This window comes from Petaurus breviceps, unplaced genomic scaffold, assembly GCF_028583685.1.
Source record: "Petaurus breviceps papuanus isolate PSGF00001 unplaced genomic scaffold, PetGlider_PUasm1.0 567, whole genome shotgun sequence".
NCBI classification, from domain to species: domain Eukaryota; kingdom Metazoa; phylum Chordata; class Mammalia; order Diprotodontia; family Petauridae; genus Petaurus; species Petaurus breviceps.
Genome location: NW_027186383.1, coordinates 4,309,607 through 4,336,439, shown reverse-complemented (window position 1 = coordinate 4,336,439; position 26,833 = coordinate 4,309,607). Strand labels below are relative to the sequence as shown.

Here is a 26,833-nt window from a genome sequence, read left to right as displayed (position 1 = left end):
AATTCTGTTAGTGATATTTGAAAGTTCCTTTAAAAAATTCCCCATTCGTTCCCTGGCAGCTGTTTTCAATGCCATTCTAATGAAGTGTGACATCCTCTGAAGGCTGTTCACCAGAGTGGCCTGTCAGCCTTATGGAACCAAAGGTGAGCAGGGGGGACTCAACAGAACTTCTTCCTTATGGCCTTGATTTGGTCTGATCCTCATTCTTCTGAAAAACAAAACAAAGCACTCACTGAGGCAGAAGAGACAACAAAGGAAAGCTTTAGGTCAGTTCTTACTTTTTGTGTTGGCAAAGTTTTATTCTCAACTCTTATGTCGAAGTCATTTCTCCTTTATTTCCATGTCCTTGAAGGAACTTTTCCTTATAATAAAGAGAAAACATTTTCTTGTAATAAAGAACATTCCCTTGTAAGAAACAAAAGGAAACCATGGACAGTGACCACATTCGATGTTTGCCTCATCTCACTTCCACCCTGTCCACCTCTCTACCAAAGGGACTGGGAAGGAATGTTTCATCAAAATCAATCCAGGAATGAGACCAGTGCTCATAAAGACTCCAAGTACCCATTTTTCAGCATTATTTTTGTTTACATTATCACAGTATTCATGTATATTGTTTTCCAGTTCTGCTTACTTCACTCTGCAGCAGTACATGCAATGAATGCCGGGCTTCTCCGAATTCCTATTATTTGTTGTGTCTTACAATCCAACACACTCATCTCATTGAGGTACCATATTTTTAAAGCCATTTTTCAATCAATGGAAATTCATTTGGTTTCTGTTTTATTTTTCCTACCATAAAAAGGAATGCTATAAATATTCCATTATATATTTCAGCTCTTTAAAAATGCTTTTCATTTAGTTCAAGAACATTATTATCAATACCATCATTAGGCACAATTACTGATCCCCTTTTGCCTAACTCTAGATTTAGGGAAGGATATGCAATGTCTCTATGCACTAGTGTGAACCATCTAAAGCAAAAGAAGATATCCATTCTAACTTCTTTTTGAAAAAAAAATATTTTTAGTTTTCAACATTCATTTCTACAAGATTTTGAGTTACAATTTTTTGTCTCCATCTTTCCCCTACCCCCACCCCAAAATGGCAAGCCTACTGAATACCCCTTCCCCCTATCTGCTCTCTCTTATATCCTCCCCCATCACCCCCCTAACTTTCTAGTAGGGCAAGATGGATTTCTGTACCTTAGTGCCTGTATATCTTATTTCCCAGTTGCATGTAAAAAACATTTTTTTAAACATTTCTTTTTAAAACTTTGAGTTGCAATTTTTTTCCCTTCTTCCCTCTTCAACTTCTCCCACTGGGAAGATAAGCAATTCAATATAGGTTTTACATGTGTAGTTACCCAAATCATTTTCATAGTAGTTATATTGTGAAAGACTAACTATATTTCCCTGCATCCTATCCTGCCCTAACTTATTCTATTTTCTCCTTTGATCCTATCCCTTTTCAAAAATGTTTGCTTCTAACTACCCTCTTTCCCAATCTGCCTTCTGTTCTATCATCCCCTTTCTTATCTCCTACCTCCCTATTTTCCTGTAGGGTAAGATACCCAATTGAGTGTTTATGTTATTCCCTCCTTAAGCCAAATTCAATCAGAATAAGGTTATCCCATTTCCTTTCACCTTCCTGCTCTTCCCCTCCATTGTAATAGTCTTCTCTTGCCTCTTTTATATGAGATACTTTACCCTAATCTATCTCTCCCTTTCTCCTTCTCCCAATAAATTCCTCTCTCATCTCTTAATTTTATTTTTTATATATCATCCTTTCATATTTAACTTATCCCGTGCCCTCTGTCCATGTATACATGTATATACATATGCACATACTCACATATATATTTATATGCATAGACCCTCTTATACATACATATATACATATATGTTCCCTTCAACTATCTTCATACTGAGAAAAGTCTTATGAGTTACAATTATCATTTTTCCATGTAGGAATGTAAATAGTTCAACTGTAATAAGTTCCTTATGATTTCTTTTTCCTGTTTACCTTCTCATGCTTCTCTTGCTTCTTGTATTTGAAAGTCAAATGATCTCTTTAGCTCTGTTTTTTCATCAAGAATGCTTGAAAATCCTTTATTTCATTGAATTACCATATTTTCCCCTGTAGCATTATACTCCTTTTTGCTGGGTAGGTGATTCTTGGTTTTAATCCTAGCTCCTTTGGCCTCTGGAATATCATATTCCAAGCCCTTTGATCCTTTAGTGTAGAAGCTGCTAGGTCTTGTGTTATCCTGATTGTGTTTCCACAATAGTAAAATTGTTTCTTCCTGACAGCTTGCAGTATTTTTTCCTTGACCTGGGAAATCTGGAATTTGGCTATAATATTCCTAGGAGTTTTCTTTTTGGGGATATTTTTCAAGAGGTAATTGTTGAATTCTTTCAATTTCTACTTTGCCCTCTGGTTCTAGAATATCAGGTTAATTTTGCTTGATAATTTCTTGAAAGTTGGTGTCTAGGCTCTTTTTTTTGATCATGGCTTTCAGGTAGTCCAATAATTTTAAAATTATCTCTCCTGGATCTATTTTACAGGTCAGTGGATTTTCCAATGAGATATTTCACATTGCCTTCTATTTTTTTTCCCATTTGTTTGTATCTATTTCATAGTATCTTGATTTCTCATAAAGTCATTAGCTTCCAGTTGCTCCAATCTAATTTTGAAGGAGTTATTCTCTTCAGTGAGGTTTTGAAATTCCTTTTCCATCTGGAAAATTGAGCTTTTAAAGGCATTCTTCTCCTCACTGGCTTTGTGGGCCTCTTTTGCCATTTGAGTTAGTCTATTTTTTAAGGTGTTATTTTCTTCAGTGTATTTTTGGGTCTCTTGTAACAGGCTGTCGTCTCACTTTTCATGATTTTCTTGCATCATTCTCATTTCTCTTCCCATTTTTTCCTACATTTCTCTTACCTGATTTTAAAAATCCTTCTTGAGCTCCTCCATGGCCTATAACCAATTAATATTTTTCTTGGAGGCTTTTGATGCAGGAGTTCTGACTTTGCTGTCTTCCACTCCATGCCTTGATCCTTTTTTTTCCCCAAAAAAGGATCGTATGGTCTGTTTGTGCTTCCTCTGCTTGCTCATATTGCTAGCCAATTACTTGACTTTTGAGCTCTTTCCCTTGGTAGAACTCTGCTTCCAGATTGAAGAGAGCTTTGTCCCAAATCGCTGGGGTTTTCACAGCTGCCGGAGCTGTTTGGAGGGCACCCTCTCTGCAGCCCCCACAAGCTCTGGCTCACTGGCCACACATCCCAGAATCACCACCCAAAACTATGATCCAGATCCAGGCAGGTCAAAGCAAGAGTGATCACCCTCTGAATTTTCACTTGGTCTCCCTATGATCTGCTTCTAGGAGCTCCTGAGGGCAGCTATACGGCAAAGCCACAGTGCCTCTGCTGCTTCTTGCTAGATAGCATTCTTCCATTCCCTCCTGCTCCAACAGAGTTCCACACTGACCTTTTACTTTGGTTTGGCATTTATGAATTGAGAATTCTGGGAACTGCCACAGCTGCTGGTGGTTTACTCTCCTGAAGTCTGCTCTGGCCACTGGTCAGGGTTGCCCTGGGGCCAGAACCCCATGGCTCACACTCACTATGCTCCCTGAGATAGACCCTTCTTGTCCACCTGCCAGGCTGCCTTCAGTGGGAGATTTGTTTTTCTCTGTCACTTTGTGGGTTCTGTAGCTCTAAATTTGTTTAGAGTCATTTTTTTTACATGTATTGGAAGTGATTGGAGTGGGAGCTTATGTCAAGTTTGTGCTTCTCCTCTGCCATCTTGACTCTGTTCCCCAACTTCTTTTGATAGCTTATTTTTAAAGAGAATTAACCAACTTATTCCCCTAAATCGCTTTTAAATTCTAAGGAGACAAACTAATTTATTATTTATTGATTACCTCCATGATGATTGTTATTGCTAGTGTGGTTGTTTTGGGTCAGAGTCATAAAACTGTAGAGTGGTGTTTTGTCTGTGTTATGTTTTTATTTTATGCTACATTGAACTCTCTTGGGTGACCTATTCATGTAGTACATTTATGCTTCCATAGGACTCAAGACATCATTTTCACATTTTTAAAATTGCTGTGGATGTTTTGAGCTAGTGTAGCCTTGATTTTATGACACATTCTTGGACATATCTTGGCTTAACTTGATGCAGCATCTTGGATAAAATCTTCTCTAAATAATTTTGTCTTTGTGAATGAGCTTCCTGGTCTCCTCCAATTCCATGATGGAATAAATTCATCCTGGAATGCAGAAGAAAAGTGATCTGTCTCCATGAGAGCACAGTGAGATGTAGAAGAAAGAGTGGTATCTGTGGTGTTATGAGATATCTAAATTCAAATCCCACCCCTCATATGAATGATAGGCAATGTCTTGACTTGCTCATGAATCGGATTTTAGGGAGGCAGAGTTTCAAAGTCGTCAGCCTCACTCTGTTGCCCTCTCATTCTCTAAACCTCAGTTTCCTCAATTGTAAGACACAGTGATTGTGAAGCTCATGAGAGACTAGTATGGTAAAGAGTTCTTTCAAACTGGTCATTTTTATTGCTGATGGTGGGAATGATGTGACTTCTGTTGTTAGAGATAACATTCATTATCAGTCTCTGAGAGCAAAATAATGTTCATTTAGCACATCCCTCCTGCTTTTGCATCTGTGAGTGCTGAGACATTTCATTTCCCCTTTAGGATTTCCCCTGTGCCTAGCCTGGATTGTTTGATGGCTATGATCTTGTGTAACTGCTGGTTCTGCTTTTCTGTGGCCTGAGGTATGGAACCACTGAAGGAGGGAAGAAGAGAGAGTCAATTGACCTTCTCCCTAAAGCAGTGCCATGAGAGCCATACCTGGGTGCTGGATAGAGGCCAGAATACTGCCTTGACAGCTGTTAGAAGGTCATGGCTTCTTCATCAGTCACCAGCATTAGAGCTCAGTTTCTCTCTCTTGTCATCTCCACTCATGTGTCTTTTATCATTTGAATGGTATGTTCATTTGGTCAAACACCATTTTTCTTCCATGATAAGCAAGAAGAGCCACTAGTTTCTGCATAAACACCTATTATTTTCCTAGGAAGATTTCACTTTTAGTTATAATTTTTATTCTGCTCTGGAGAAAGCATTACTCCATTTTAGGCTGGCTTTCTGCGCAGTTTGTGGATGTTTAGGGAGGGAGGAATTTAGGAATACAATGGAGGATAGGCCATAGGAGACATTTGGGGAAGAGGATATTTATGGATAGTGCCCAAGTCTGGGGCTTAAGGGCTGAACTCTCAAAGCTGTTCTGGACAGCTGCCCTTGACTTGAACTGGCATGGTGCCTGTGGATTTCTTATTGGTGCCACCCATGATCTGTGAAGAGGACATGCTCCAATGTGCAGAGGCCATGGAGTGTTGACTCAGCTGTGGTCCTGGATGACATTTTAGTGCTCACTTGGGCAAAGTTTAAGAGACGGGCAGTATATTTGCAAGTATGTTCAAATGCATCAAGGTCTAGTGAAAGGCAGCGTGAGGTACCAGAGAGACAGGTCCAGGGTCAGAGGTTCTTGGTTCAAATGCCAGCACTGCCACTTACCAGCTGTATGTTCTTAGGCAAACCACTTACCCTCTTTAGACCACAGTTTAAAGAAAGGGCTTGGATTAGGTCATTTTTCTCTTGGACCTGGTTTCAAAGGGCTCTACTGACACAATGAAGCAAACCTTGGGCAGCTGTTTTGGTGACACAACCTTTGCAATACAGAGACAGAGAAAAATAAATGGTTTCTACATGGTCCTAAATAGTCCTGGGTGCTTCCCTTTAGTCAGTAGGAGACATGAAGAGGCAGTCGAAGGTACTGAGGGGCTGCTTTCCACAGCTGAAGGCTTCTGGTAGGGCTGTGTGAAGCACCCTCTTGTAAGCAAGGAGGGCTTCTGTTTCCCCAGGGTCACTAGAGACAGGATTATATAAAAAGAGGGCTCAAACTTAGTCTGGCCCAGGTGATAGCGAAACAACTTGACAGGGCTTGTCTCCTTTGGATGGTCAAAATAATTTAATTCTGTCAAAATGATTAAATATTCATAGGAAAATTCCTGAAGACTTAGTTGAATTGAATTCGGGAGTCTAGGCTCTTACATTAATTAGGGTGGGGGTGGAGTCTCCATTATTAAAGACTTAATGGTCTGATTAATGAAGACTATTGAATAAGGAGCCCAAAGCTGCAAAACCCAATAGTTTCATGCTTACTCTGTTCATTTTAATGGGATCTCAAGCGAGTTTGGAACAATGACTAAGATGTAAAAAGATCTTTCGTTTATGCTTTATGCATAACATCTCAGTTGATCTTCCCAACAACCCTGTGTAGAGACAGTTTGACAAAGCAGCCAGAGTCAGCCTTGGAGTCAGCAGGAGGCCTGGGGTTCAAGTCCTGCCTCTGACACTGATGGTCCTGTGACCATCACCTCTCAGTGCCTCAGGCCACTCTAACACTATTAGCTCCGGAGAGATTAAGATCTGCGTGGGTAGAGGGAAATCTACCCCCAGTAAGAGGCCCCCAGGGGGCTGAAAGGCTGGAAACTAACAGTCAGAGGATCATCTATTTAGGGTGACCCACCAGATACGGGTTCCTAATCTGGGGACCATGAATTTATTTTTTCAAAATAGTTTTAAGTATTTCCTTATATTCTTGGCTTCTTTGCTGTCTTGTGGACTTTATATTTAAAAACATTATTCCAAGAAGCAGTTTAGGGGATTCACCAGACTTCCAAAAAGCTGAAAGACCCCTTCTCTCGGCCAGTGGCCTCCTTTAGTGGAGGACCAAACTGGAGCTTGTAGGTCTCTGGGCTTTTCCCCATAGGAGCATGAGGACGGGATCAGAAGTTGGTGTTGAGACATGCAGACCACCCAGATTGTGAACAAACCACAATCTGAGACCTGCCAAGAAGGCACATTGAGAAACATATTCTGACAGCTATTTAGGTAAAGTCCTTTTTGGACACAGATTGCCCCTTTGAGTTAGCAGAGGTTGAAAACAATTTTCTTTTGCAGGGGAAAAAAAATGGTCTTCATCTGGTCCCAAAGGGAGATGCAAGATTCTCCAATCCCAGACCATCTAAGATTCCTCAGAACCCCAGGAGTCCCCTAGAGAGTGTGGGCAAGATTTGTCTGGATGGGATGCCTTGGAAAACCACTGGCTCCAAAGCCAGTTCAACCCAGCAGGGGTGCCTCCCACTGACTCCACAAGGAAAATGTCAGGTTTTCTGAGTGATGCTTCTTCATTCCCTGATGCTCTTCCCTAGTAGAGACAGGGGACTTAGCAGCTCCAAAGAGGAAGCCCAGCTCTCTCCCATGTTACCCAAATCATAGGATTGCTCTGCAGATAAGCCTGGGGAAGAGGCAACCCAGACCATCCCATGGCCCATCCCTCATCCCCAAATCCTTTAGCTTCACTGGGTCCCATGGACCTGTGAAAGAATCAAAGGTGCTTCTGACCCATTCTTTGTCACCTCAGGACATGCCTTTTCCTTTTTATTTACTCATCTCAATGGTAGACATTCCTCCTTTCTAGACGTCCCCCCCTCTTCATTCTCTCTTTTCTTCATTTATCTCTGGCTCCTAAAATGTGTGCTAATTCCAAGTTCAATTTCACCTGTAGGCATAAGCTTTGATCTCTAAATCAATCCATTAAAGAGCTTTTGACAACTGACTGCCTCTCACTCAGGAGAGAGCTCTCTTCCTACCCAGCTCTGGGATGCTACGATTCTGTGAGTGCCCTTTGTTCATTGTTAGTGACTTTGTATTGGGTGGTTACTTACCTGGACATCACATGTTGTCAAGTATCACTAACTGGGAAAAGCACTTTGTATGCACTTGGCAGGAAGCCTGGGAATCAGTCCTCTCCTGATAATTGTAGTGGCCATGATAAAGAGTAGTACACTGGGTCCTGTCTGCAAGGAGGTCCTCAGTCCCTTAGGAGGTTTTGGGGGTGAAATGTTTTATCACTGCCTTTCATGTTTGCATAAAATTCATTTCAATATATATTAATTCCTCTCCCAATATACACAGAAACACACAGATACACAGAGACACAGACATACACACAGACACACAGATACACATAGACAGACACACACAGACACACACACAGACACAGACACTCACACACAGACACATACACAGACATACACACATTCACATACACTCACACACACAGACACACACATACCAAACGGTCCCTTCCCTGTAACAAAGAAAACACTCCACCAAACCAGCTCTCACAGTCTTGGGGCTGAGGGTCCCTCATGTTGCTCAGACTCATCGGGCTTCTGGATCTACCATAGGGAATAAGTGTGGAAGCATCACGTCTTTTTCCTGGCCAACGTGGGTCAGTTTTGACCCTCAATGCTCCGTTTCCTTTTTGCGACTTTCCCTCGTGTTCTTCAGGCCCCATGTAGACAGCTCTCTTGGCTCTGCCCCCTTCACTCTGTAACAGATCCTACAAGACTTCCCAAGCATCTCTGAATTTTTCACATTCCTCACTTCCTTCCTATTCCCTTCCACTCAAATGCCACTGGTGGTGGAGCCATTCCCCACTCATTGGGCCCCTTTTTGTTTCTAATTCTCTCTACTCTGCCCCCCCCCCCAATCCTTTTAGTGCTGTTTGGTACAGAGAGTGGCCAGTGCATTAATTTAGCAGACATTTTTAGGCATGAATAATTGGTGGACTGCTTCAATGCTCACTTGCGTCATGGGACCAGCATGCTGAAAAGCATGCTGAAAGTTGGCCGAAGTCACACGATGTTTTAAGGGATGATAGGAGACAGGCGTGGGTCTGGGCCCATGATTTCATTGGTGTGGTGTCTTCCTGCTGAGGAATGTCCTCTGTCAGTGGCTTTGGGATCTTCATTGTAACCTAGAAGCTTAGAGACCAGTGCCTGGTCTAGAGTTTCCTGCACTTTGATCATGGGTGGGCAAACCATGGCCTGATGGCTAAATCTGTTCTGCAGCCCATTTTTGTGCACACCAGGAGCTAAGAATAGTTTTGACATTTTAAAATAAAGTATAAAACCAGGTGGTGGGCTGCATTGAGCAGTCATACAAAAAGGTGGCAAAAACAGAACTCGATTTTCTATGAACTGTGTCCCATTTCTTCTAGCAAGAACAATGAGTGTGCTGATTAATGGAGGTCCCACAATCTTGTTACATCTGGGTTCTTTAAATAGCCAATCAAAGAATCTCAGAGATGGAAGCAAGTTCAGAGGCCACTTAGTCCAACCCAGATCTGAATGGCAATCTCCTCTTCACAAGCTAAGGACAATGGAGGGGGCGTCAGGACAGTGCTGAGGCAAATGCTGGAGCTGCCTCAGGAAGGTCTTCTCAGTGCACTCTGCCCTCCCTGAACACAAATCCCCTCATCAGATGGGGATGGGAGACTGACTGAGAGACACCACAAGACACCCAACAGCCAAGAAAGGGCTGAGACAAATACACACTCCTTTCCTACCGATTCTCTCTGGGTGCCACAATGGGACAGAGGCATGGAATGTCCTCATACCAGAGAAATCTCCCTGGAGACAAGATCCATAGCCACAGAGCCTTAACGTCTCTCCCCTGGGTGCTCACCTTGGTCTCACTCTTACTCTATGAATAACTGAGACCAGCAAAAACAGAAAAGTGGTTCCTAATTAAATCTACTGCACCTGGTAACAGGTGTCTCATCTCTTTAAATATTCTCTGTGAGGTTAAATCTCTAGCAAATGGTTGTAATTTGTAACATCTCGATGTACAAAAGGCTCTTGGACTCCTCTCCCAAACCCCCAATTTGTCTGCTAGGTTGGGTCCCCAGAGGGGAGCTGACTGCGTCTCCCCTCACCTTTCTGGGGGGAATCCTGTGGAATTTCTAGTGAGACTGTGGAAATACTGTTCATCAATGTTCTCATACACTGATATCAAATGTCCAGTCAGACTAAATTAACTTTCAGAAACGGGTAATTACTAAGATGGCATGGTAAAAAAACAAGGCGGTCCCAAACCCGCTGTGATGGGGCACTCTCTTTCATAAGTTCATAAGGATCCAAGGGAAAGGGAGACCAAGTCTGGGATTCCACAGGTGAGGTTCTTTCTGGGGTCCTCATGGCCTCATGCCCCAACTTGCTGCCATCTGTGACTGTTGTCTACTTTGTCCTTGCCCCAAGCTCCAGTTCTGATGTTGTACAGGAGTTTATTTCATGTGTCATTTAGGGGCAGGGATGGCAAGGGGTCCGAAATGGGGATATAGTTAAATATGGAGGGATCTGGGAGGCAACACAGAATCAATCACAGAATGTCCAAGTTGGGAAGAACTTCAGAGGCCATCGGGTTCAGCCCAGCCTTCTGTAACAAACCTGAAGGTGGCATCCAGTAAACTTGAAAATGGAGTGCACTGTGGACACTGTGACCTTCCTTGGAAACCCACATCACTTGTGCAGATCTCTAATTATCGGATGCTACAGTACCAGTGGGCATTTAGGTGGTCCAATGGCTAGAGCATGGGACTTGGAGTCAGGGACACTCATCTTTCCTGAGTTCAAAATCAGCCTCAGACACTTACTAGCTATGTGACCCTAGGCAAGTCACTTAACCCTGTTTAACTCAGTTTCCTCATCTATAAAATAACCTGGAGAAGGAAATGACACTGTGTTCTCCCCTCCCCCAGTCTTTTCTCCAGAATTAAACCTGAGTTCCTTCAGCTGATCCGCACATGGCACCCTCTCAAGGCTACAGCTCAAGGCAGGTGAGTGTCAGGTCTAGGAAGAGGAGATGGGACTGAGAGACACAGGCACATCTTGTCTGTCTGGGCTGGCAGGAGGGTCACATTCATAAGGTGGGGGTGGGGGTCAGAGTGGGAGCAACTGTGCTCCTTTGGATCTGGGTCCACCACTTCTGCTCCAAGGGCAGACATTCTTAGCTCCCAGCTTTGTTTATATTGGAGGGTGCTGACTGATAGGAGTTAGTCACAGGCAGAAGGGGCCAAAGGATTGAAGGTGAGTCCTACCTCTTACTGCGTGAGGCTGGGACACAGATGTTCAGATTGCCTCACTGATCTGCTACGTCAGAGAAGCTGCTGGATTATGGGAACCCTGCTGGAGAGCCAGCCTCTGGACTCTGAGCACACTTAGGGAAGGCAGCAGATGGAAGTTTTGCTCAGAATCAGGGGTGAGGTGGGGCAGGTGACTGGCACACAGCTTAGCTGAGGGCTGTCTGTGGACACAGATTGTAGCAGCTGCTGGGGTCAGGGGTGGCTGCAGTCAGGAAGGTAGGGGGCACAGCAAATGAGGCAGTAGATAGTAATTATAGATGGGCTTGTCAAACTGAAAGTTTCTAGCCCAGAGTTATCTAGGACTAGAAGACGGTTCAAATCCTGCCTTGGATAGCTGATGCTGGCCAAATCATGGGCTCTCTGAGCCTCAGTTTCTGTATCTGTAATATGGGGATAATAATGGCATCCACTTCATAGAGTTGTTTGGAGAATCTAATGAGATATTGTATGTGTGGTGCGGTGCTTTGTAAACCTTCACAGCCAGTTGCAGAGAAAGGATGGGACAGAAGGCAGAAGGGCAAGTCAGGTGTACCAAGTAGGAAAAGAGTCCTGGGATAGGAGTGGGACAACGCCTTTGAGAAAGATTAGGCTAGAGAAAACAGAAGGTTCTAGCCCTCCCCCAACTCCACCTACCCATCCAGACAGAAAAACTGATATTTATATAATACACGAAGTTCAAAGAGCCCTTTATAGCCTTGTCTGCTTCTATCCTAACAGCCTTGTAAGGGTATTACACAGCTGATTATCAAAGTTTGCAGGTGAGGAAACTGAGGCACAGAGAGGTTGACTTGTTGGATGTCACATAGGTATTAAGACAGAGGAAGATTTTGAGTTCAGGTTTTGAGATTCAACACTTTTTCAACTCTGGGGAGCTGAGCTATGCCAAGTAAGGGGTCTGATATGGAGCCAGTGGCATTCTAAGAGGACCTGCATTTCCAGAATTGATGGGCAGGGAAAATAGCAGAGGGACAAGAAGCAGCTTGAGGAATATTAGCTGTGTTGCTTCTCACATGAGAAGAGGGGTACAGGGCATTGTCTGTAAGAGATGGGACTGGAAAAGGAGTGGGGAAGGTTGTCAAACCCACAGAGGAGAGCAGATGGCTATCTCAAGGGTTGAATTGGTATCCAATAAATTGATCAATCAGTATGAATCTATTAAGTATCCACTAAGTACTTAGCTCTGGGCCAGCCATTGGACATGCCAAGACACAAGTGATACTGTTTCTGCTTCAAGGCTCTTCAATTCTGAAACATTAAAAGACCTAGAGGGTCTTTTGGTGGTGGGTGAGGAGATTCTTTATGGAGAAGAAAGTTAATGAAAAAACACACATTATGCCTCTAGTACACTCCAGGAATGGAGGTGTTAGGTGTTCAGGGATACAACAACAGAAATGAAACATTCTCGATTCTGAAAAAACTTATTGGGGAAAGTAAACACCAAATACATTAATAAAAAAATGTAAATAGTTTCTAGTGGTGTAAATACTCACAGGTGGGGGGCAGGACAGGCTTCCTGTAGAAAGTAGCACTTGAGCTAAGCTGTTAAGGAAACTAAGAAAGCGAGGAATCAGAGATGAGAAAATCTGGAGTTTCAGACATAGGCCACTGGTTATTCAAGGCTCAGAAGCGAAGACTCCGTGTCTGGAGTCACAGAGGCCAGTGTGGCTGGATCACAACTATCTGTGAAAAGACTCAGGACAGAATCATGCTGGGCAAGAAGCCTTGTTTGGATTCTGGTCACTGTCAGGTGACAGGGGGCCAACACTTACAAGAATATAGATATTTCAGAATGACTTTCTAAAGGGGCTGGAATAGGGTAGGGAACTTGTGGCCCTCTAGGTCCTTGGGTGAGGTCTTTTAACTGAGTCCAAGTTTTATAGAACAAAATATTAAGACGATTTGTTCTGTGAAGTTTAGATTTCATCAAAGGGCTGAACTTGAGAACCTCCCCTTGGGAGGGGTACTTAGAGAACCTAGAATTTGCAGTTCCCCACCCCTGGGCTGGAGTAGGAGCAAAAAATGAAGGGAGAAAAGGAGAAATGGCCACACTCAAAGTTCTGACACTACAGCCTGGGGCTGGAGACATGCTTAGAGTATATTTTAGGGAGAGGAAGAAGATACCATAAAAAGGAAATGGAAAGAAATGAATCAGAAGAGGAACTGACCATAATGATTTGAACAAACATCAGCATCAGAGAACAGGATGTTACTGCTCAAGCAATTTCTGGTGCCCAATGAGCTGTACCTTAATTAGGCGTGGCTCCCAAAACAGTGTGTGGTCTCGATGATGGGAATCTTTCTTTGTCCACAGAAGGACAATCTCAGGGGGTAGGGGGAGGACCGAGCACTGGTAAGGCACAGCGATGTCCTCCTGGAAGTTTTGGGGGACCAGTGTTAAGAAGAATGATGAGAAGAATGCAATTGATGGTGAGTTTGAAGGTCAGCTGAGCCATGGTGCGAAGCCTGGTGATAGAGTCCTCCACTGAAGAGGTGAGACTGTGAAAGTGAAAAAGGACAAGGAATTTAAAAAAAAGGACTAAAAACCTAAGGAGGAGAGGTAAAATAATTATGTGCTAAGGACAATCAGAAGAAGACCATCTCACGAAGCCAAGCCTTTGATCCTTACTACTAGAGTGACCTTGGAAAAGTTGGCAGAGCCCTTTGGGCTGCAGATGGCTTACCTGTATGATGAAGCAGTTGGCCTGGCTGACCTCTGAGCTTCCTTCCTGGGATCTAGATCTATGAACCTATGTAGTTTGGGGCCAGTGTCTTCACTTCTCTGAGACTGTTTCCTTAACTGTACAAGGAGGGGGTTGACCTTTAGGGTTCCTTTTGGCATATAACATCGCTGGAGCATGCCAGTGTTAAGAAAGTGGATTTTTTTTAAAATCAGGAGGCATCTGGAGATCATAAGATTTAAGGATCCTATCTCAGGACAGAGGAGAATCAGAGGAAAGCAAAACTGTCAAGGACACTGCTTTGCATCAGCACAAAATCTCTTAAACCATGTTAGGGCAGGCTAGACAAAGTGGGCCCTCCAGAAGAGGGTGGGGTCTGTGAGGAGTGGCTAACCTTGGTATCTTCACATTGGAGTCAGACTTAGAGTCAGCTTAGCAAGAGTATGGTGGGGGAACAGCAGCTGGGCTATGGCTCCAGAAAAAGAGGCTTTGCGGTTGGATTTAAAGGAGCAGAGGAAGAGCTACAAGAAAAAACCCGAGGATCACATGATCACTGGAATCTAGCCTGACGATACTGGCAGAGTCACACTGTTCCAACATCCAGATCATCAGGGACCATAGATTTAAAGGTGGAAGAGACCTTCAAGGCTCTCTAACCTCCAAACCCCATTTTACAGATTGAGGGAAATGGAGGCTTACTGAGGTTAAGTAACTTTCGCAATGTCACAAGTAAGCTGGGATTCAAACTCAGGTCCCATCACTCCAAATCTAGAGGTCTTTCCACTGTACTATGATGCTTCACTATTGAAAAGATTGGCAATGGAGACCAGCCAAGATGGTAGAATAGCAAAAAGAGATACAGTCAGCATCGTTCCCCCAAATGCTTCACAAAGATTTCCATGATGTGCTAGAGATTTGGGGTTTTGTTTTGTTTTTTCCTTCTTTCTTGTGCTTCATTCCTTTGGTTATAATCCTTCTTTACAACTTGACTAATGTTTAATGTGAAGGTATTTGTAGAACCTATCCTGGATTCCTTGCCACCTTGTGGTGGGATGGGGGAGGGGGAGAAAATTTGAAACTCAAGGGATTGTGAAACTGAATGTTGTAAACTAAAAATCAATAAATTTAAAAGAAAAACAAGAGGGAAAGTTCCATCTAGAGATTGGTTGAGGACATCATTGGGAAGTGAGAATAATGTGAATAAAAGAAGGCATCAATAAAGTATTCATTAAAAAAACCCAAAAGATTTTAGATGATGTGCTAGACCAAGTCCTGATTGGGAAATTCTGGGGAAACAATCACTATCTGAGGTCAGCACTGAGAGATAGGTGGAGAGGTCTGTGGACACAAAGGCCAAGATCTTGCCAAGAGTATTTGAGCACAGGGACTTATCCCAGCAGTGTCCCAGCCCAAGGAAACATCTCAGATCTGGCACAGAAGGGACCGACCTTAGGTAGGAAGCAGGAACAGGTGCCCAGTGGCCATTCTGACACTCATTATTCAAGGCTGAACCACCAATCCAGTGCCACAGGGCCCTGTGCCTAAGGGTTATGTATAGGGCAAGGAGCAGGCTCTAAGCCCTCTACTGAGTGTTGTGGTGACAGGAATGCCCAAGGTGCAAACCCAGAGGAAAATGACTTTAAAACACCTATAAGGAAAGCCTCAAAGGAAAAGCACAGCTTGGGCACAGGATCAGCTAGGAGATTGGAGAAGACACGAAGCAAGATTGAAAGAGAGAAAGCCAAAATAATTTTATAAACAAAGTTAGAAAACTAAGTCAGAGAATTGAAAAGAAATGAGAGCTATGAAAGAAAGGATTGGAAGGAGAATTAATAGTTTCACATATGAGCTACAAAGTCTTATCCAAGCAATAAACTCATTTAAAATTCACATGGGCCAAATAAAAGTTAATTACTTTACTAGGCAATAAAAAATATGAAAACAAAATCAAATGACTTAAAAAAATAGAAGAAAATGTAAGGTACCTCATATAAAGGACAAATGACCTAGGAAATAGATCGAGGAGAGATGATTTAAGAATCATTGAACTACCTAAATACAATGACGCCCCCCCCCAAAAAAAGAGAGAAAAAAACCATTATATTTCAAGACATCATAGAAAAAAACTGATTGAATTTCTTAGAACTAGAAAGAAAAGTGAAAAATAGGGAAAAAATCCTAGTTAAAATTAGAAGGAAAGAAGGAACTGGAAAAAAATTATAGCAAATTTCTCTGGGAAAGACCTCATTTCTCAAATATATAGAGAATTGAGTCAAATTTATAAAAATACAAATTACCACTCAATTGATAAATAGTCAAAGATAAGAATAGGCAGTTTTCAGATGAAGAAATCAAAACTATCTATAGTCATATGAAAAAATTCTCTAAATTACTATTGTTTAGAGAATTGCAAATTAAAACAATTCCGAGGTACCTCATTTGACATATCAGATTAGCTAATATGACAGAAAAGGAAAATTACAGATGTTGGAGGGAATGTGAAAAAAAAATAGGGACACTAATGCACTGTTGGTGGAGTTGTAAACTGATTCAGCTATTCTGGAGAGCAACTTGGAACTATGCCCAAAGGGGCTCTAAAACCCTTCAACCCAATAGTACTATTACTACTAGGTCTGCATTGCAATTTTTTTTTAAAGAAAAAGATCTATAGGTACAAAAATATTTATAGCAACTCTTTTTGTGGTGGCAAAGAATTGGAGATTGAGGGGATGCCCATCAATTGGGGAATGGCTGAACAAGTTGCGGTATATGATTGTGATGGAATACTGTTGTTCCATAAGAAATGATGAGTAGAGAGGCAGCTAGGTGGCACAGTGAATAGAGCACCAGCCCTGGAGTCAGGACAACCTGAGTTCAAATCTGGCCTCAGACACTTAACACAAAAACTAGTCATGTGACCCTGGGCAAGTCACTTAATTCCAATTGCCCTCCAAAAAGCAAAAAAAAAAAAAAAATAGTGAGTAGGAAGCTTTCAGAAAAACCTGGACTTAGATGAAATGATGCAAAGTGAAGTGAGAAGAACCAGGAGAACACTGTACACAGTAACAGCAATATTGTATAGTGATCAATTGTGAATGACCAATCCAATCTTAGCAATACAAAGAACCAAGGCAATTCCAAAGGATTTATGATGAAAAATGTTATCAACTTCCAGAGAAAGAACTGATAGATTCTGAATGCAGATTGAAGCATACTTTATTTTTATTTATTTTTTTGCCTTTTGGAGGACAATTGGGGTTAAGTGACTTGCTCAAGGTTACATGGCTACTTTTTTTTGTGTGGGTGTTAAGTGTCTGAGGCTGGAACTGAACTCAGGTCCTCCTGACTCCGGGACAGCACTATACTCATTGCGCCACCTAGCTGCTCCTGAAGCACACTTAAAAAAAAAAAAAACAACCTTGTAGTTTTTTGTTTGTGTTTTCTTTTACAACATGAGTAATATAGAAATATGTTATGTTTTGCATGATTGCACATGTATAACCTATATCACATTGCTGGGGAGAAGATGGAGGAAGAGAATTTTTAACTCAAAATTAAGAAAAAATTTTTACATGTAAATGGAAACAGAGAAAATACTTAAAAACACACAAAAAAATCCATTGGTCACATCCTGAGAAAACCTGAAATAAACATTTCCACAAATGCCATAGCCAGAATTTACAGCTTCCAAGTAAAAGGAGAAATGCTATAAGTAGTCAGAGAGAAAGAATTCAAGTATGAAGGAGTCATATTTAGGATCACTCATCATTTAGCATCCAGCACTATAACAGAGAGCTTAGAATACAATGCTCTCAAAGGCAAAAGATTCAGTTTGACAACCAAGAATAACTTATCCAGAAAAATTGAGTGAAAATTCCCTACAGGGGAAAATTGATTTTTAGTGAAATAGAGGACTTCCAAGCATTCCTAATGGAAAGACCAGAGCTGCACAGAAACTTTGGAATGCAAAGACAAGAGTCAAGTGAAACCAACAAAAAAGGTAAATATGAGCAAGCAATCATAAGGGATTAAACAAAGATGGACTGCTTATACTTTTATATAAGGGCATGAAGCAGTCATTCTCCTAGAAGTCTATCATTGTCGCGGGCTATAATGACAGCCTAATGAGACAGAAAGTTGTTTTTTTAATGTTTTGATGATCTTCAAAGAAGACAAGAAAAGAAATACACTGAAGGGGGAAAGAAAGAGGAAGGCTGCAGGGGATTATTTTATGTGTTTTCAGTGAGTGAGTAGAAGAAAGGTAAGAGAGTGAGCAACGCATATCTCATTTGCATGTGGACTGGTCAAAGGAGGAAAGAATGCCTACACACAGTTGGGTACAGAAATACATTTCACTCAACAGGGAAGGAAAAGGGAAAGGGGAGCAGGGAGAAGGTGGAATTAGAGGCTGGGCGGAATTCCTTTTTAGCAAAACAAACTGTAACCGTTGAAGGTAGAACATGAAGGGAAGCTTAAAAAGAAAGGATGAATAGGCGTCGTTGGAATCTGGCTAGGGAGAAAGCAAAAACAGGCAGAGGAGCAGAAGCAGACTGGCCCCAACCTAGAGCAATGGTGCTGAGAACACTCCTCTCTCCTTCCTCTCTTCATCTTTGTAAAGAGGGGCAGGAATGTTGGGTGAACACAAAACACAAGGACTAACCGCAATTACAAAAGACTAAAGATGAAAGATGCTACCCACTCCTGAGACGGAGGCAATGGGCTCAAGGAACAGACTGATACTTTTTTGGGGGAGGACATATTCAATGTGGGAATTTGTTTTGCTTGACTGTGCACATTTATTGCAAGTATTTCTTTCTTTTTCAATTTTAGCAAGGTTGTGAGGAGGTGGAAAGGACAGGTGGTGGGATTTTCATCAATTGAAAAAATAAAATCATTTTGAAAAGAGGATGTCATCGAATGTAGCTAAGATTAGAAGGTAAACTGAAAAAAATGTCTTTGCAGTGAGTTTCTCTGATATAGCTTTCATTTCCAAACTACATAAGGAATGGATTCAAATTTAGAAGAATAGTAGTTATTCCTTAATTGATAAAGAATCAAAGGATATAAACAGGCAGTTTTCCTTCCTTCCTTCCTTCCTTCCTTCCTTCCTTCCTTCCTTCCTTCCTTCCTAGCAAATCAAACAAATATGTAATAAAAAATCATACTTGTACAAGGCAATTTTGCTAAATCGTAGTAGATAAAAATTTAGATTAGGCATTGTGCCTGCCATTATGGAACTTGCATCTAGTAAGACAAAAGACACCAAAAATAATACTAGAAGCTAGAATTTATATAGTGCCTACTATGTTCCAGGTGCTATACCAGTACTCTACAAAATTATCTCATTTGAACCTTACAAAAACCCTAGGTGGTAATTGTTATTATCATCTCCATTTTATAGTTGAGGAAACTACTATGGATAATTTAGTTTGAAATTAAGAAAAAAATATTAGTGTCCTTAAACTTCTTCCCAAATCAGTACCCTCTTGGAGCAGGGGAGATGTCCCCCATTTTTTAATCTTTAAGCTTTTATTTATTATTTTTAAACAGGCAGTTTTCAAAGGAAGAAATCAAAACTATCAATATCCATGTAAAAATATTCCAAATGCCCCCAGCTGATAAATGGTCAAAAGATATAAAAGCAGTTTTCAAACAAAAAAAAATCAAAGCTATATATAATCATATGAAAAAATGTCCTAAATCACTATTGATTAGAGAAATGCAAAATTAAAACAACTCTGAGGTACCACTTCACACCTATCAGAGTGGTTAAGATGACAAAAAAAGGGAAAATGTTGAATGTTGGAGGGCATGTGGGAAAACTGGAACATTAATGTACTACTGGTAGAGTTGTGAACTGATTCAACCATTATGGAGAGCAATTTGGAACTATGCCCAAATTCCACTACTATATACCAAAACACATTCCCCCCAAAAGGAAAAGGACCTGTTTGTACAAAAAATATTTACAGCAACTCTTTTTATGGAGGCTAAGAACTGGAAATCAAAGGAATGCCCATCAATTGGGGAATGGCAAAACAAGCTGTGGTAAATGGTTGCAATGGGATATTATTGTGCTATAAGAAATTATAAACAGTATGATTTCAGAAAAAACCTGGAAAGATTTACATGAACTGATGTATAATGAAGTGACCAGAACCAGGAGAACATTGTACACAGTAACAGCAATATTGTTGAGTGAAAAATTGTAAATGATCTAGCTATTCTCTGTTATATAATGATCCAAGACAATGTCAAAGGATGAATGATGAAACATACTATCTACCTTCAGAGAAAGAACTGACATTGAATGAATACTGACTGAAACATGCTACTTTTCACTTTCTTTACTTTTCTTCTTTTATTCAAGTCTTCCTGTACAAAATGACTAATGTGGAAATGTTTTACATAATTATACATGTATAACCTATATCTGATTGCTTACCATCTCAGGGAAGCAGAAAGGTGTAGAATTTGGAACTTACAAGTTTCAATAAAAATGTTCAAAAATTTAAAAAATGTTAAAAATATTCCATATAAGTAATAATTATAGAATTGAAAATTTAAGCAATTCTGAGGTTTCTTCTCATACCCCTTAGATCAACAAAGTTGTCAAAAAAGGAAAATGACAAATATTAGAGGAGCTACAGGAAAACAGGCACATTAATGTCATGTTGATAGAGTTCTACATTGATCAAGCTATCCTAGAAAGCAATTTAGAATCATATCCCCAAATCTACTAAAATGTGCTTACTTTCCCACACAGGGATACACTTCTAGGCCTATACCCTCACAGAGATGAAAAAATGATGATCAGGAACCATATGTAAAGGATATTAATAGCAGTTCTTTTTATAGTGGCAAAGAATTAGAAACCTAGCTGTCAACTAAGGAAAGGAGGAAAAAAAATGTATTATGTAAAAGCAATGGAATATTGCTGTGCCTTAAGACATTTTTAAAAAGGTATGGGTTCAGAGTAACCTGGGAAGACTTGTATGAACTGATGCAGAGCGAAGTGAGCAGAACCAGGAGAACAAGGAAAATGATTAAACATCTTGTATTGTAGAGTCCTACAAGAAATCATACATCCTTTTAAATTTTAAAAAACAGGAACCTTGTAACATGTAATATAAGTCCTTTTGCTACAATAATTTGCTTTACTTGATCTTTCATTGTGTTTGTAAGACTTTGGCTTTTATTTTTTAATCAGTCATCATGAGCCCACACATCACATTGGTTCTTAAGCATACTTTGGAGGAACTGTCCAATATTCCAAATCTAGCTTTGATTCTAGTCTACACATTTTCCGTGGGGTTTTAAATCAGACAAGTTTCCAGGCCTGGGATGGTTATTTATCTCCATCTGTGGGGTAAAGTTCTTAATCTTTCCTGATGGGTTGGCACGGTGCAAGATCACATTTTAGTATTCCAACTCCATTAGGGAATTTCTGTCATTCTGGAATAATCCCCCTGCTCAGTACTCCAATGCATTTATTAGGCATCATCATTCCCTTGGGGAAGACACAGCTTCCAGGCCTACTAGAAGGGAAAATAACAGCAATAAAAAGAATGGTTTTGGGGGGTGGTTGGTTTACAGTGTGGGGAAGAGCCAGATTATGCAGACTTGCTTAGACTTCCGCTACAGATTTTCATTGAGCTTTGAATTAAACTGCCTTTTTCTTATCAAAAATTGCTTTTTTCCTCTTCAAATGATCATTACTCCAGTCTTTGTGTTTTCTTCCCCAGGACAAGCATCTTTTTCTCACAGAAGTGGTTAGCAGCCATTTTTTTTTTTTTCCAGTCTTCTGCTGTTTTTGTCGTAAGCAGCCTGGATTCTGCATGATGTTGGACACAGAGAGAAGGGCTCCCAGAGCAGGTGCTGTGAGCTAACCCTTGTCACACAGATTTCTGAAATGTGGTTTTCACTAAGTTTAAGCATACTCCTCCCATGGAAGTGGTATTTGTTAGAAGGAATGACTAGGCTCTTAGGAGAACGTTTTGTATTAACTGTCTTTGCCACGTTATCGGAGAGGAGTCATCACTGCTCTATGGGGACCCAAGTTCCCAACTTGAGCAGAAGTTGGAGATTGCTCCTATTTCTCTGACTCCTTCATTCATTTGTTTATTTTTATTAGTTCTTTTTTCAAGAAGTTGGGACAATTTTCTTTGGTCCTTTGCAGTTTTCATTTCTGATTTCTTGAAATACAGCTCTGGGAAGACAGACTTTAAAAGTCCATTGTGTTTTAAATGGAGCTGCTTGACTCCCCCTTAAAACCCAAATCACTCTGGTTTTCATTAAATAGTCAATAATGTGCCCCCAGTCCATGGGATGGTAAATTGACCCATCTTTTGTCTCCAGTCTTACCCAATCCTCCCTCATTGAGTGGATGTGGCCCCAGACAAATTTAGAGTTGGGAAAGACCTCAATTTAGGAAGGCCAAGGTCACCCACTGCATCCTAGGTTATCCCCAATCACCTTGATGGTTATCTTGCCACTGGACTTTGATGAGGAGAGAATGGAGGAGGAGAGAATGAGGCTACCAACTTTGTTCAGCTCTTCCCCACTCATATCCAATGAGCAAGTCAAGACATCACCTTCATGATGTCATTGGTCCTCTTTGAGAACAAAGGGCAAATGACAATCGATCTAGAGAAGACTTGGGATTTATTTAGGTTTATTGTGACTTGTTTAAGCTCATTATGAAGTCACTTCACCCTGTGTGGGATAATAAAGTTGTACTATATTTTACCAAAGGAGAGGGTGAGGGTGTGTTCAGGTGAGGGCTGGGTGATTGCTCATTGGGTGGGCTATAGTGGGCCTTCCTTTTGGGTTTGGTTTGGACTAATACCCCTTCCAGATCACAGACTGTGATTCTGAGGCAGCTGCAAGGGACATTTGAAGTCATCACTTTCATTTGACAGTGGAGGAAACTGAATCCCAAAGAGATGAATTGACTTGCCCAAGGTCACTCACAAAGTAAGTGGAAGAAGTTTTCTGACTCCAATAACTGTACCACATGGGCACCCTGGCAACACAGGGAAATTGATGGGTGTCCCCCAAAACAATTTTAATCTCAGAAAATACCAGCAGCAGGAAATATGAAAGAAAGCTTTGTTCGATAGAAAGGCATGAATATTCATACCCTAAGCTCTGAAGTATTTTTGAGGCTGTTTTTAGGTGAGGAGATGTAATGGTTATTAGTTTCTCTCCCTCCCACAGTGATTTTCTCCTCCCTGAAAACCAGCTTGTGATTAAGTTATTAAGATGGTTTAGTCAGTGACTAGATGGAAGCCTAAGCCTCCTTCCAGCCATCCTCACCCAGACCTCCATTATGATCTCGAGCTTTACCCAGATTTGCTGGGGGGGGGGCAGACTCCCCAGCACAGCTGTCTCTTTTCAGGGGCTGCCTAGTGAATTCCAGACCCCAGGATTGCACTAGGTTAGTTTGAACTCTCCTTAATGCAATCTTTTAAGCACCTACTGTGCACCTGGGACACCCGGACAGTCTCTTTCCTCATGGAACTTAACACTTGACTGGGAGAAATGACACATATACATGTAAGTAAATGCACAGTATATATTGTACATGGATATGCATGTGTATATGTACACACATGTGTATGTATACTTACATAATGCACACATACTAATTTGAAGGAGAAGAGTGAGGCACTCACTGAGTGATGCTTAGTCTTAACCTGGTGCCATTAACTTCTTTTCTTTTTTTATATTTTGATAACTATTTTAATTCACACCTGCACCTCCACTTAGTTTTAACTATACATGACCATGTCCCTCCCAGAATAAGCTCATCCCTTCTAAACATACCGCCATGCTCCTGACTCAAACCTCGACTAGGCCACCTTCCCCAGCCTCCCTTCCCTTCCGACTGCAGGGCTGCAGGGTGCAAAGCCAGATGCCTCCCAATGAGGGCAGGAACTGGACTTCCAGCTCGTTCCCCTTCTCATCTATAGCTCCGTCTGGTTTCAGCTCCACTGAAGGAACACGATGCAGCCCTCCCCTGCATCCCCCCTCACTTTCCAGCTTCCTTTTTGTGTATTGTCTTTCCCCCTTAGATTATAAACTCCTTTAGGGCAGGGACTGTCTTTTCTTTTTAAAATTTTTATCCCAACACTTAGCATGTACCTGGCACATAGTAGGTAATCCACAAATATTTATTGAAATGAACTGAACAGGGTGTCCCCAAAGTCTTACACTATGTTTAAGATATCAAGGCCATTTTCACAGCATAAAACTGCCCCAAGACCTTCCAAACACCTTGCAGAAGTGGTTCCTTCAAATCCTATGTATTTTACAACAACTTTTAAAAATCGTCGTTCTGAGAGGGGCTCTGGAGGCTTCCCTAGGCTTCTGCCAAAGGGTCCGTGACGAGGCTAAGAAGCCCTGGTCTAGATGATTTCTGTCCAACAGTGACTGAGGAAGAATCTTGAGAGACAACATTGTATCTTGGATCACCAACCTACACATCAGAAAGAGTACTGTCTTGGCTGCAGACTGGCTGTGTGACCCTGGGTAGGTCACTGAAGCTCTCAGGACCCCAGCAAATTATTTAAGACTATAAGGTGCAGGACAGGTAAACTGAAGACTGCATCGATGGTGAGGGTTTCTACAATGAGAAGACCCCACAGTAATGACCCCACAGGTTCAGGCTGTAAAGGGAAGGGCCTAGATTCTGAATTTTGAATGACAAGTAGAAGGGGAAGAGGAGGCAGGAATATTAGCAGGAAAAATCAGAAAGCTGAAGTGTTCTTTTTCCCGTCCATGAGATCCTTGAGGAGGTTACCATGTTAGGATGAACACAGAGCCCAGTGGGAAGAACACTGGCTGCCCAGGCTCTTCCTCACCTCTTCCTTTCAGGGCCCAGTCTCAGCAACCCATGGGGTCCAAAGTCTCTGGTAGTTCCCATTTTTTCTTCTGTCCTTTGCTTCCACCACCTCTTATTGTACGGCTCTATCTGTGTGGACATCACCCTCCACTCCCTCTCTCATCCAACATGCGTTTCTTGAGGGCAAGGAGCTTTTTGTCTCTGACTTTGTATCCGCACCACCTGGCATCCCTGCTTAATACATGTTCATTAACCTGAATTATGAAGACTAATGACGACAAGCTTGGACATGAATAGCTCCAAGTAAACTCACCCTCATTCTTTCACAAGACAAAGAACAGCTCAGGGCCGTTTTCAGTCTCTCACCTTGGAGAAGCTATGGTGTCATATTGCCAGAGGTTATATCAAGGACCAAGGGCAGGCATTGGGTGAGTGCCCAGGAACCAAAGCTGGCAGATGGCAGTCCTTTATCTGCCTGGAGCAGCCAAGGAGCTGTTACTCTGGTCCACATGTGTATGGATGACGTGAAACATCCGGGCAGGTTTGCCTCATCTCCTAAGGAATTCTAATGCTGGACCTGGAGCAGAATGCCATGAAAACCATGCCATTAGTCAGTCAGGAATGGGCCCTGCCCAGCACAGGGGAGGTCGCCCTCCCAGTGCAGTTTGTGTTCTCACGTTGTCTGCCCACAGAGCAGGGCACTGACGTTGGCAGACGTCCTACTCCTGAGCATCTGATGCCTTGTAGTGACATCAGGCCTGTTCCTTTAGGAGCAATTATAATAGAAAGCACCAGACTTTCTAGATCTACAGGGAGTCCGGAAAGTCCATGCAGTTTGTAGCTTTAACCAAAATAGCTGAAAACAGCACGAAGACTTTTGGGACAGCCTGTACTTCTCTTATTCATAGGATTAGAGATTTGGAACTAAAAGGGAGCTTAGAGTACAGTTAGTTCAAGTCCTTAAATTGATGAGGAGGAGACTGAGTTTCAGAGAGGTCAGATAACTCAAGTTAGTAGAGCCAGGATTTGAACCCAGGTCCTCATATGTAGATATTTACCAAAGAGGGTAGACACCAATTTTCCCTTGAGGAGATGTTTTAAAAAAGACTTAAGTATCCAACTAGTCAAATGGATCTGTGATTTCATAGGTTTGGACATTCCCTAGAATCATGCAGATGGTGGCCCATTGGTGTCTGCCCATCCTGGGCGACTCTCGTCCATGTTCTCTTGTGAGTTCACCAGCCGTTCAGGAGGTCCAGCTCACTTTCTTAGACATCATGAGGTTGGTCTCCCCCTAAGCAACCCATTACCGGCATCATCTGACCATCTTATCTCACTCACTTCCTTCACAGAATCATTGACTATGCTCATTGGCGGTTCTGTTAGTACAACATGACTCATGCCCACCATGCATGAGTGGGCATCTGCCTTTGAGTGAGTCTGATTTTAGTTCTTCAGAGACTGTAGAGTTCCCTAACTGTCAACCACACAGCAAGGACAATAAAGCACACCCACAAATCAACTTCTTGTAAAGATAGATTGCCTACAGTGTGTTTCAAAACACTTAAGAGTATTGACGGAGATGAGAAGATAGACCTTGGAATTCTGAAGCTGTATCTGTATCTATATATCTACACACACACACACACGTACATTCCACACACACACACGCGCGCGCACACACACGTACATTCCACACACACACACACGCGCGCGCACACACACACATACATTCCACACACATAAAGACAGAGACAGAAACCAGACCTGTGACTTATCAGGCGCATCTGAGAAGAGGAAACCTCTCCCATCAGGCTAGATCATCATTTCTCTGGGATTTGTACTCTATGAGGATGGCCTAGGGCAATGAGAGATTAGATCACAAGCCCAGGCAAAACTCGAACCGGGATCTTCCTGAGTCTGAGGCTGGCTCCCCACCCACTACATAACACTGCTGCTGCCTGGGTCTCTGCATCCAGGACTTTCCCAGAATAGCAAGAAGCAGTATGCTGTAAATCCATTCCTAGGACAGCTGGATTCAAAGTTAGAGAACAACAAAAGGGAGTTTCTAATCCATTTTTAGAGGCTGAGTGCTTAGACCCAAAGGGATTTAGCCTTCTGCAGTGAGGTAATGGGATCATGCTTTCTGGAGTAGTGGTTAAAAGAATCTCATTCTGGGGATTCACAAAGCCCAGGTCATTCCTCCAGAGATTGGAAATGCAATCTAGGAATTGGGTTT

The 26,833-nt window shown here is 41.8% G+C and overlaps 1 long non-coding RNA gene across 1 annotated transcript; it reads right to left on the bottom strand.

The window, feature by feature from the left end:
- Positions 1–13,147: 13,147 nt before the first annotated feature.
- On the bottom strand, positions 13,148–26,576 carry LOC138173142 (uncharacterized). Its single transcript, XR_011171335.1, has 2 exons — positions 26,362–26,576; positions 13,148–13,566 (listed from the first exon to the last, which is right to left on the bottom strand). It is a non-coding gene; the product is annotated as an uncharacterized lncRNA (long non-coding RNA).
- Between the last annotated feature and the right edge of the window lie 257 nt (positions 26,577–26,833).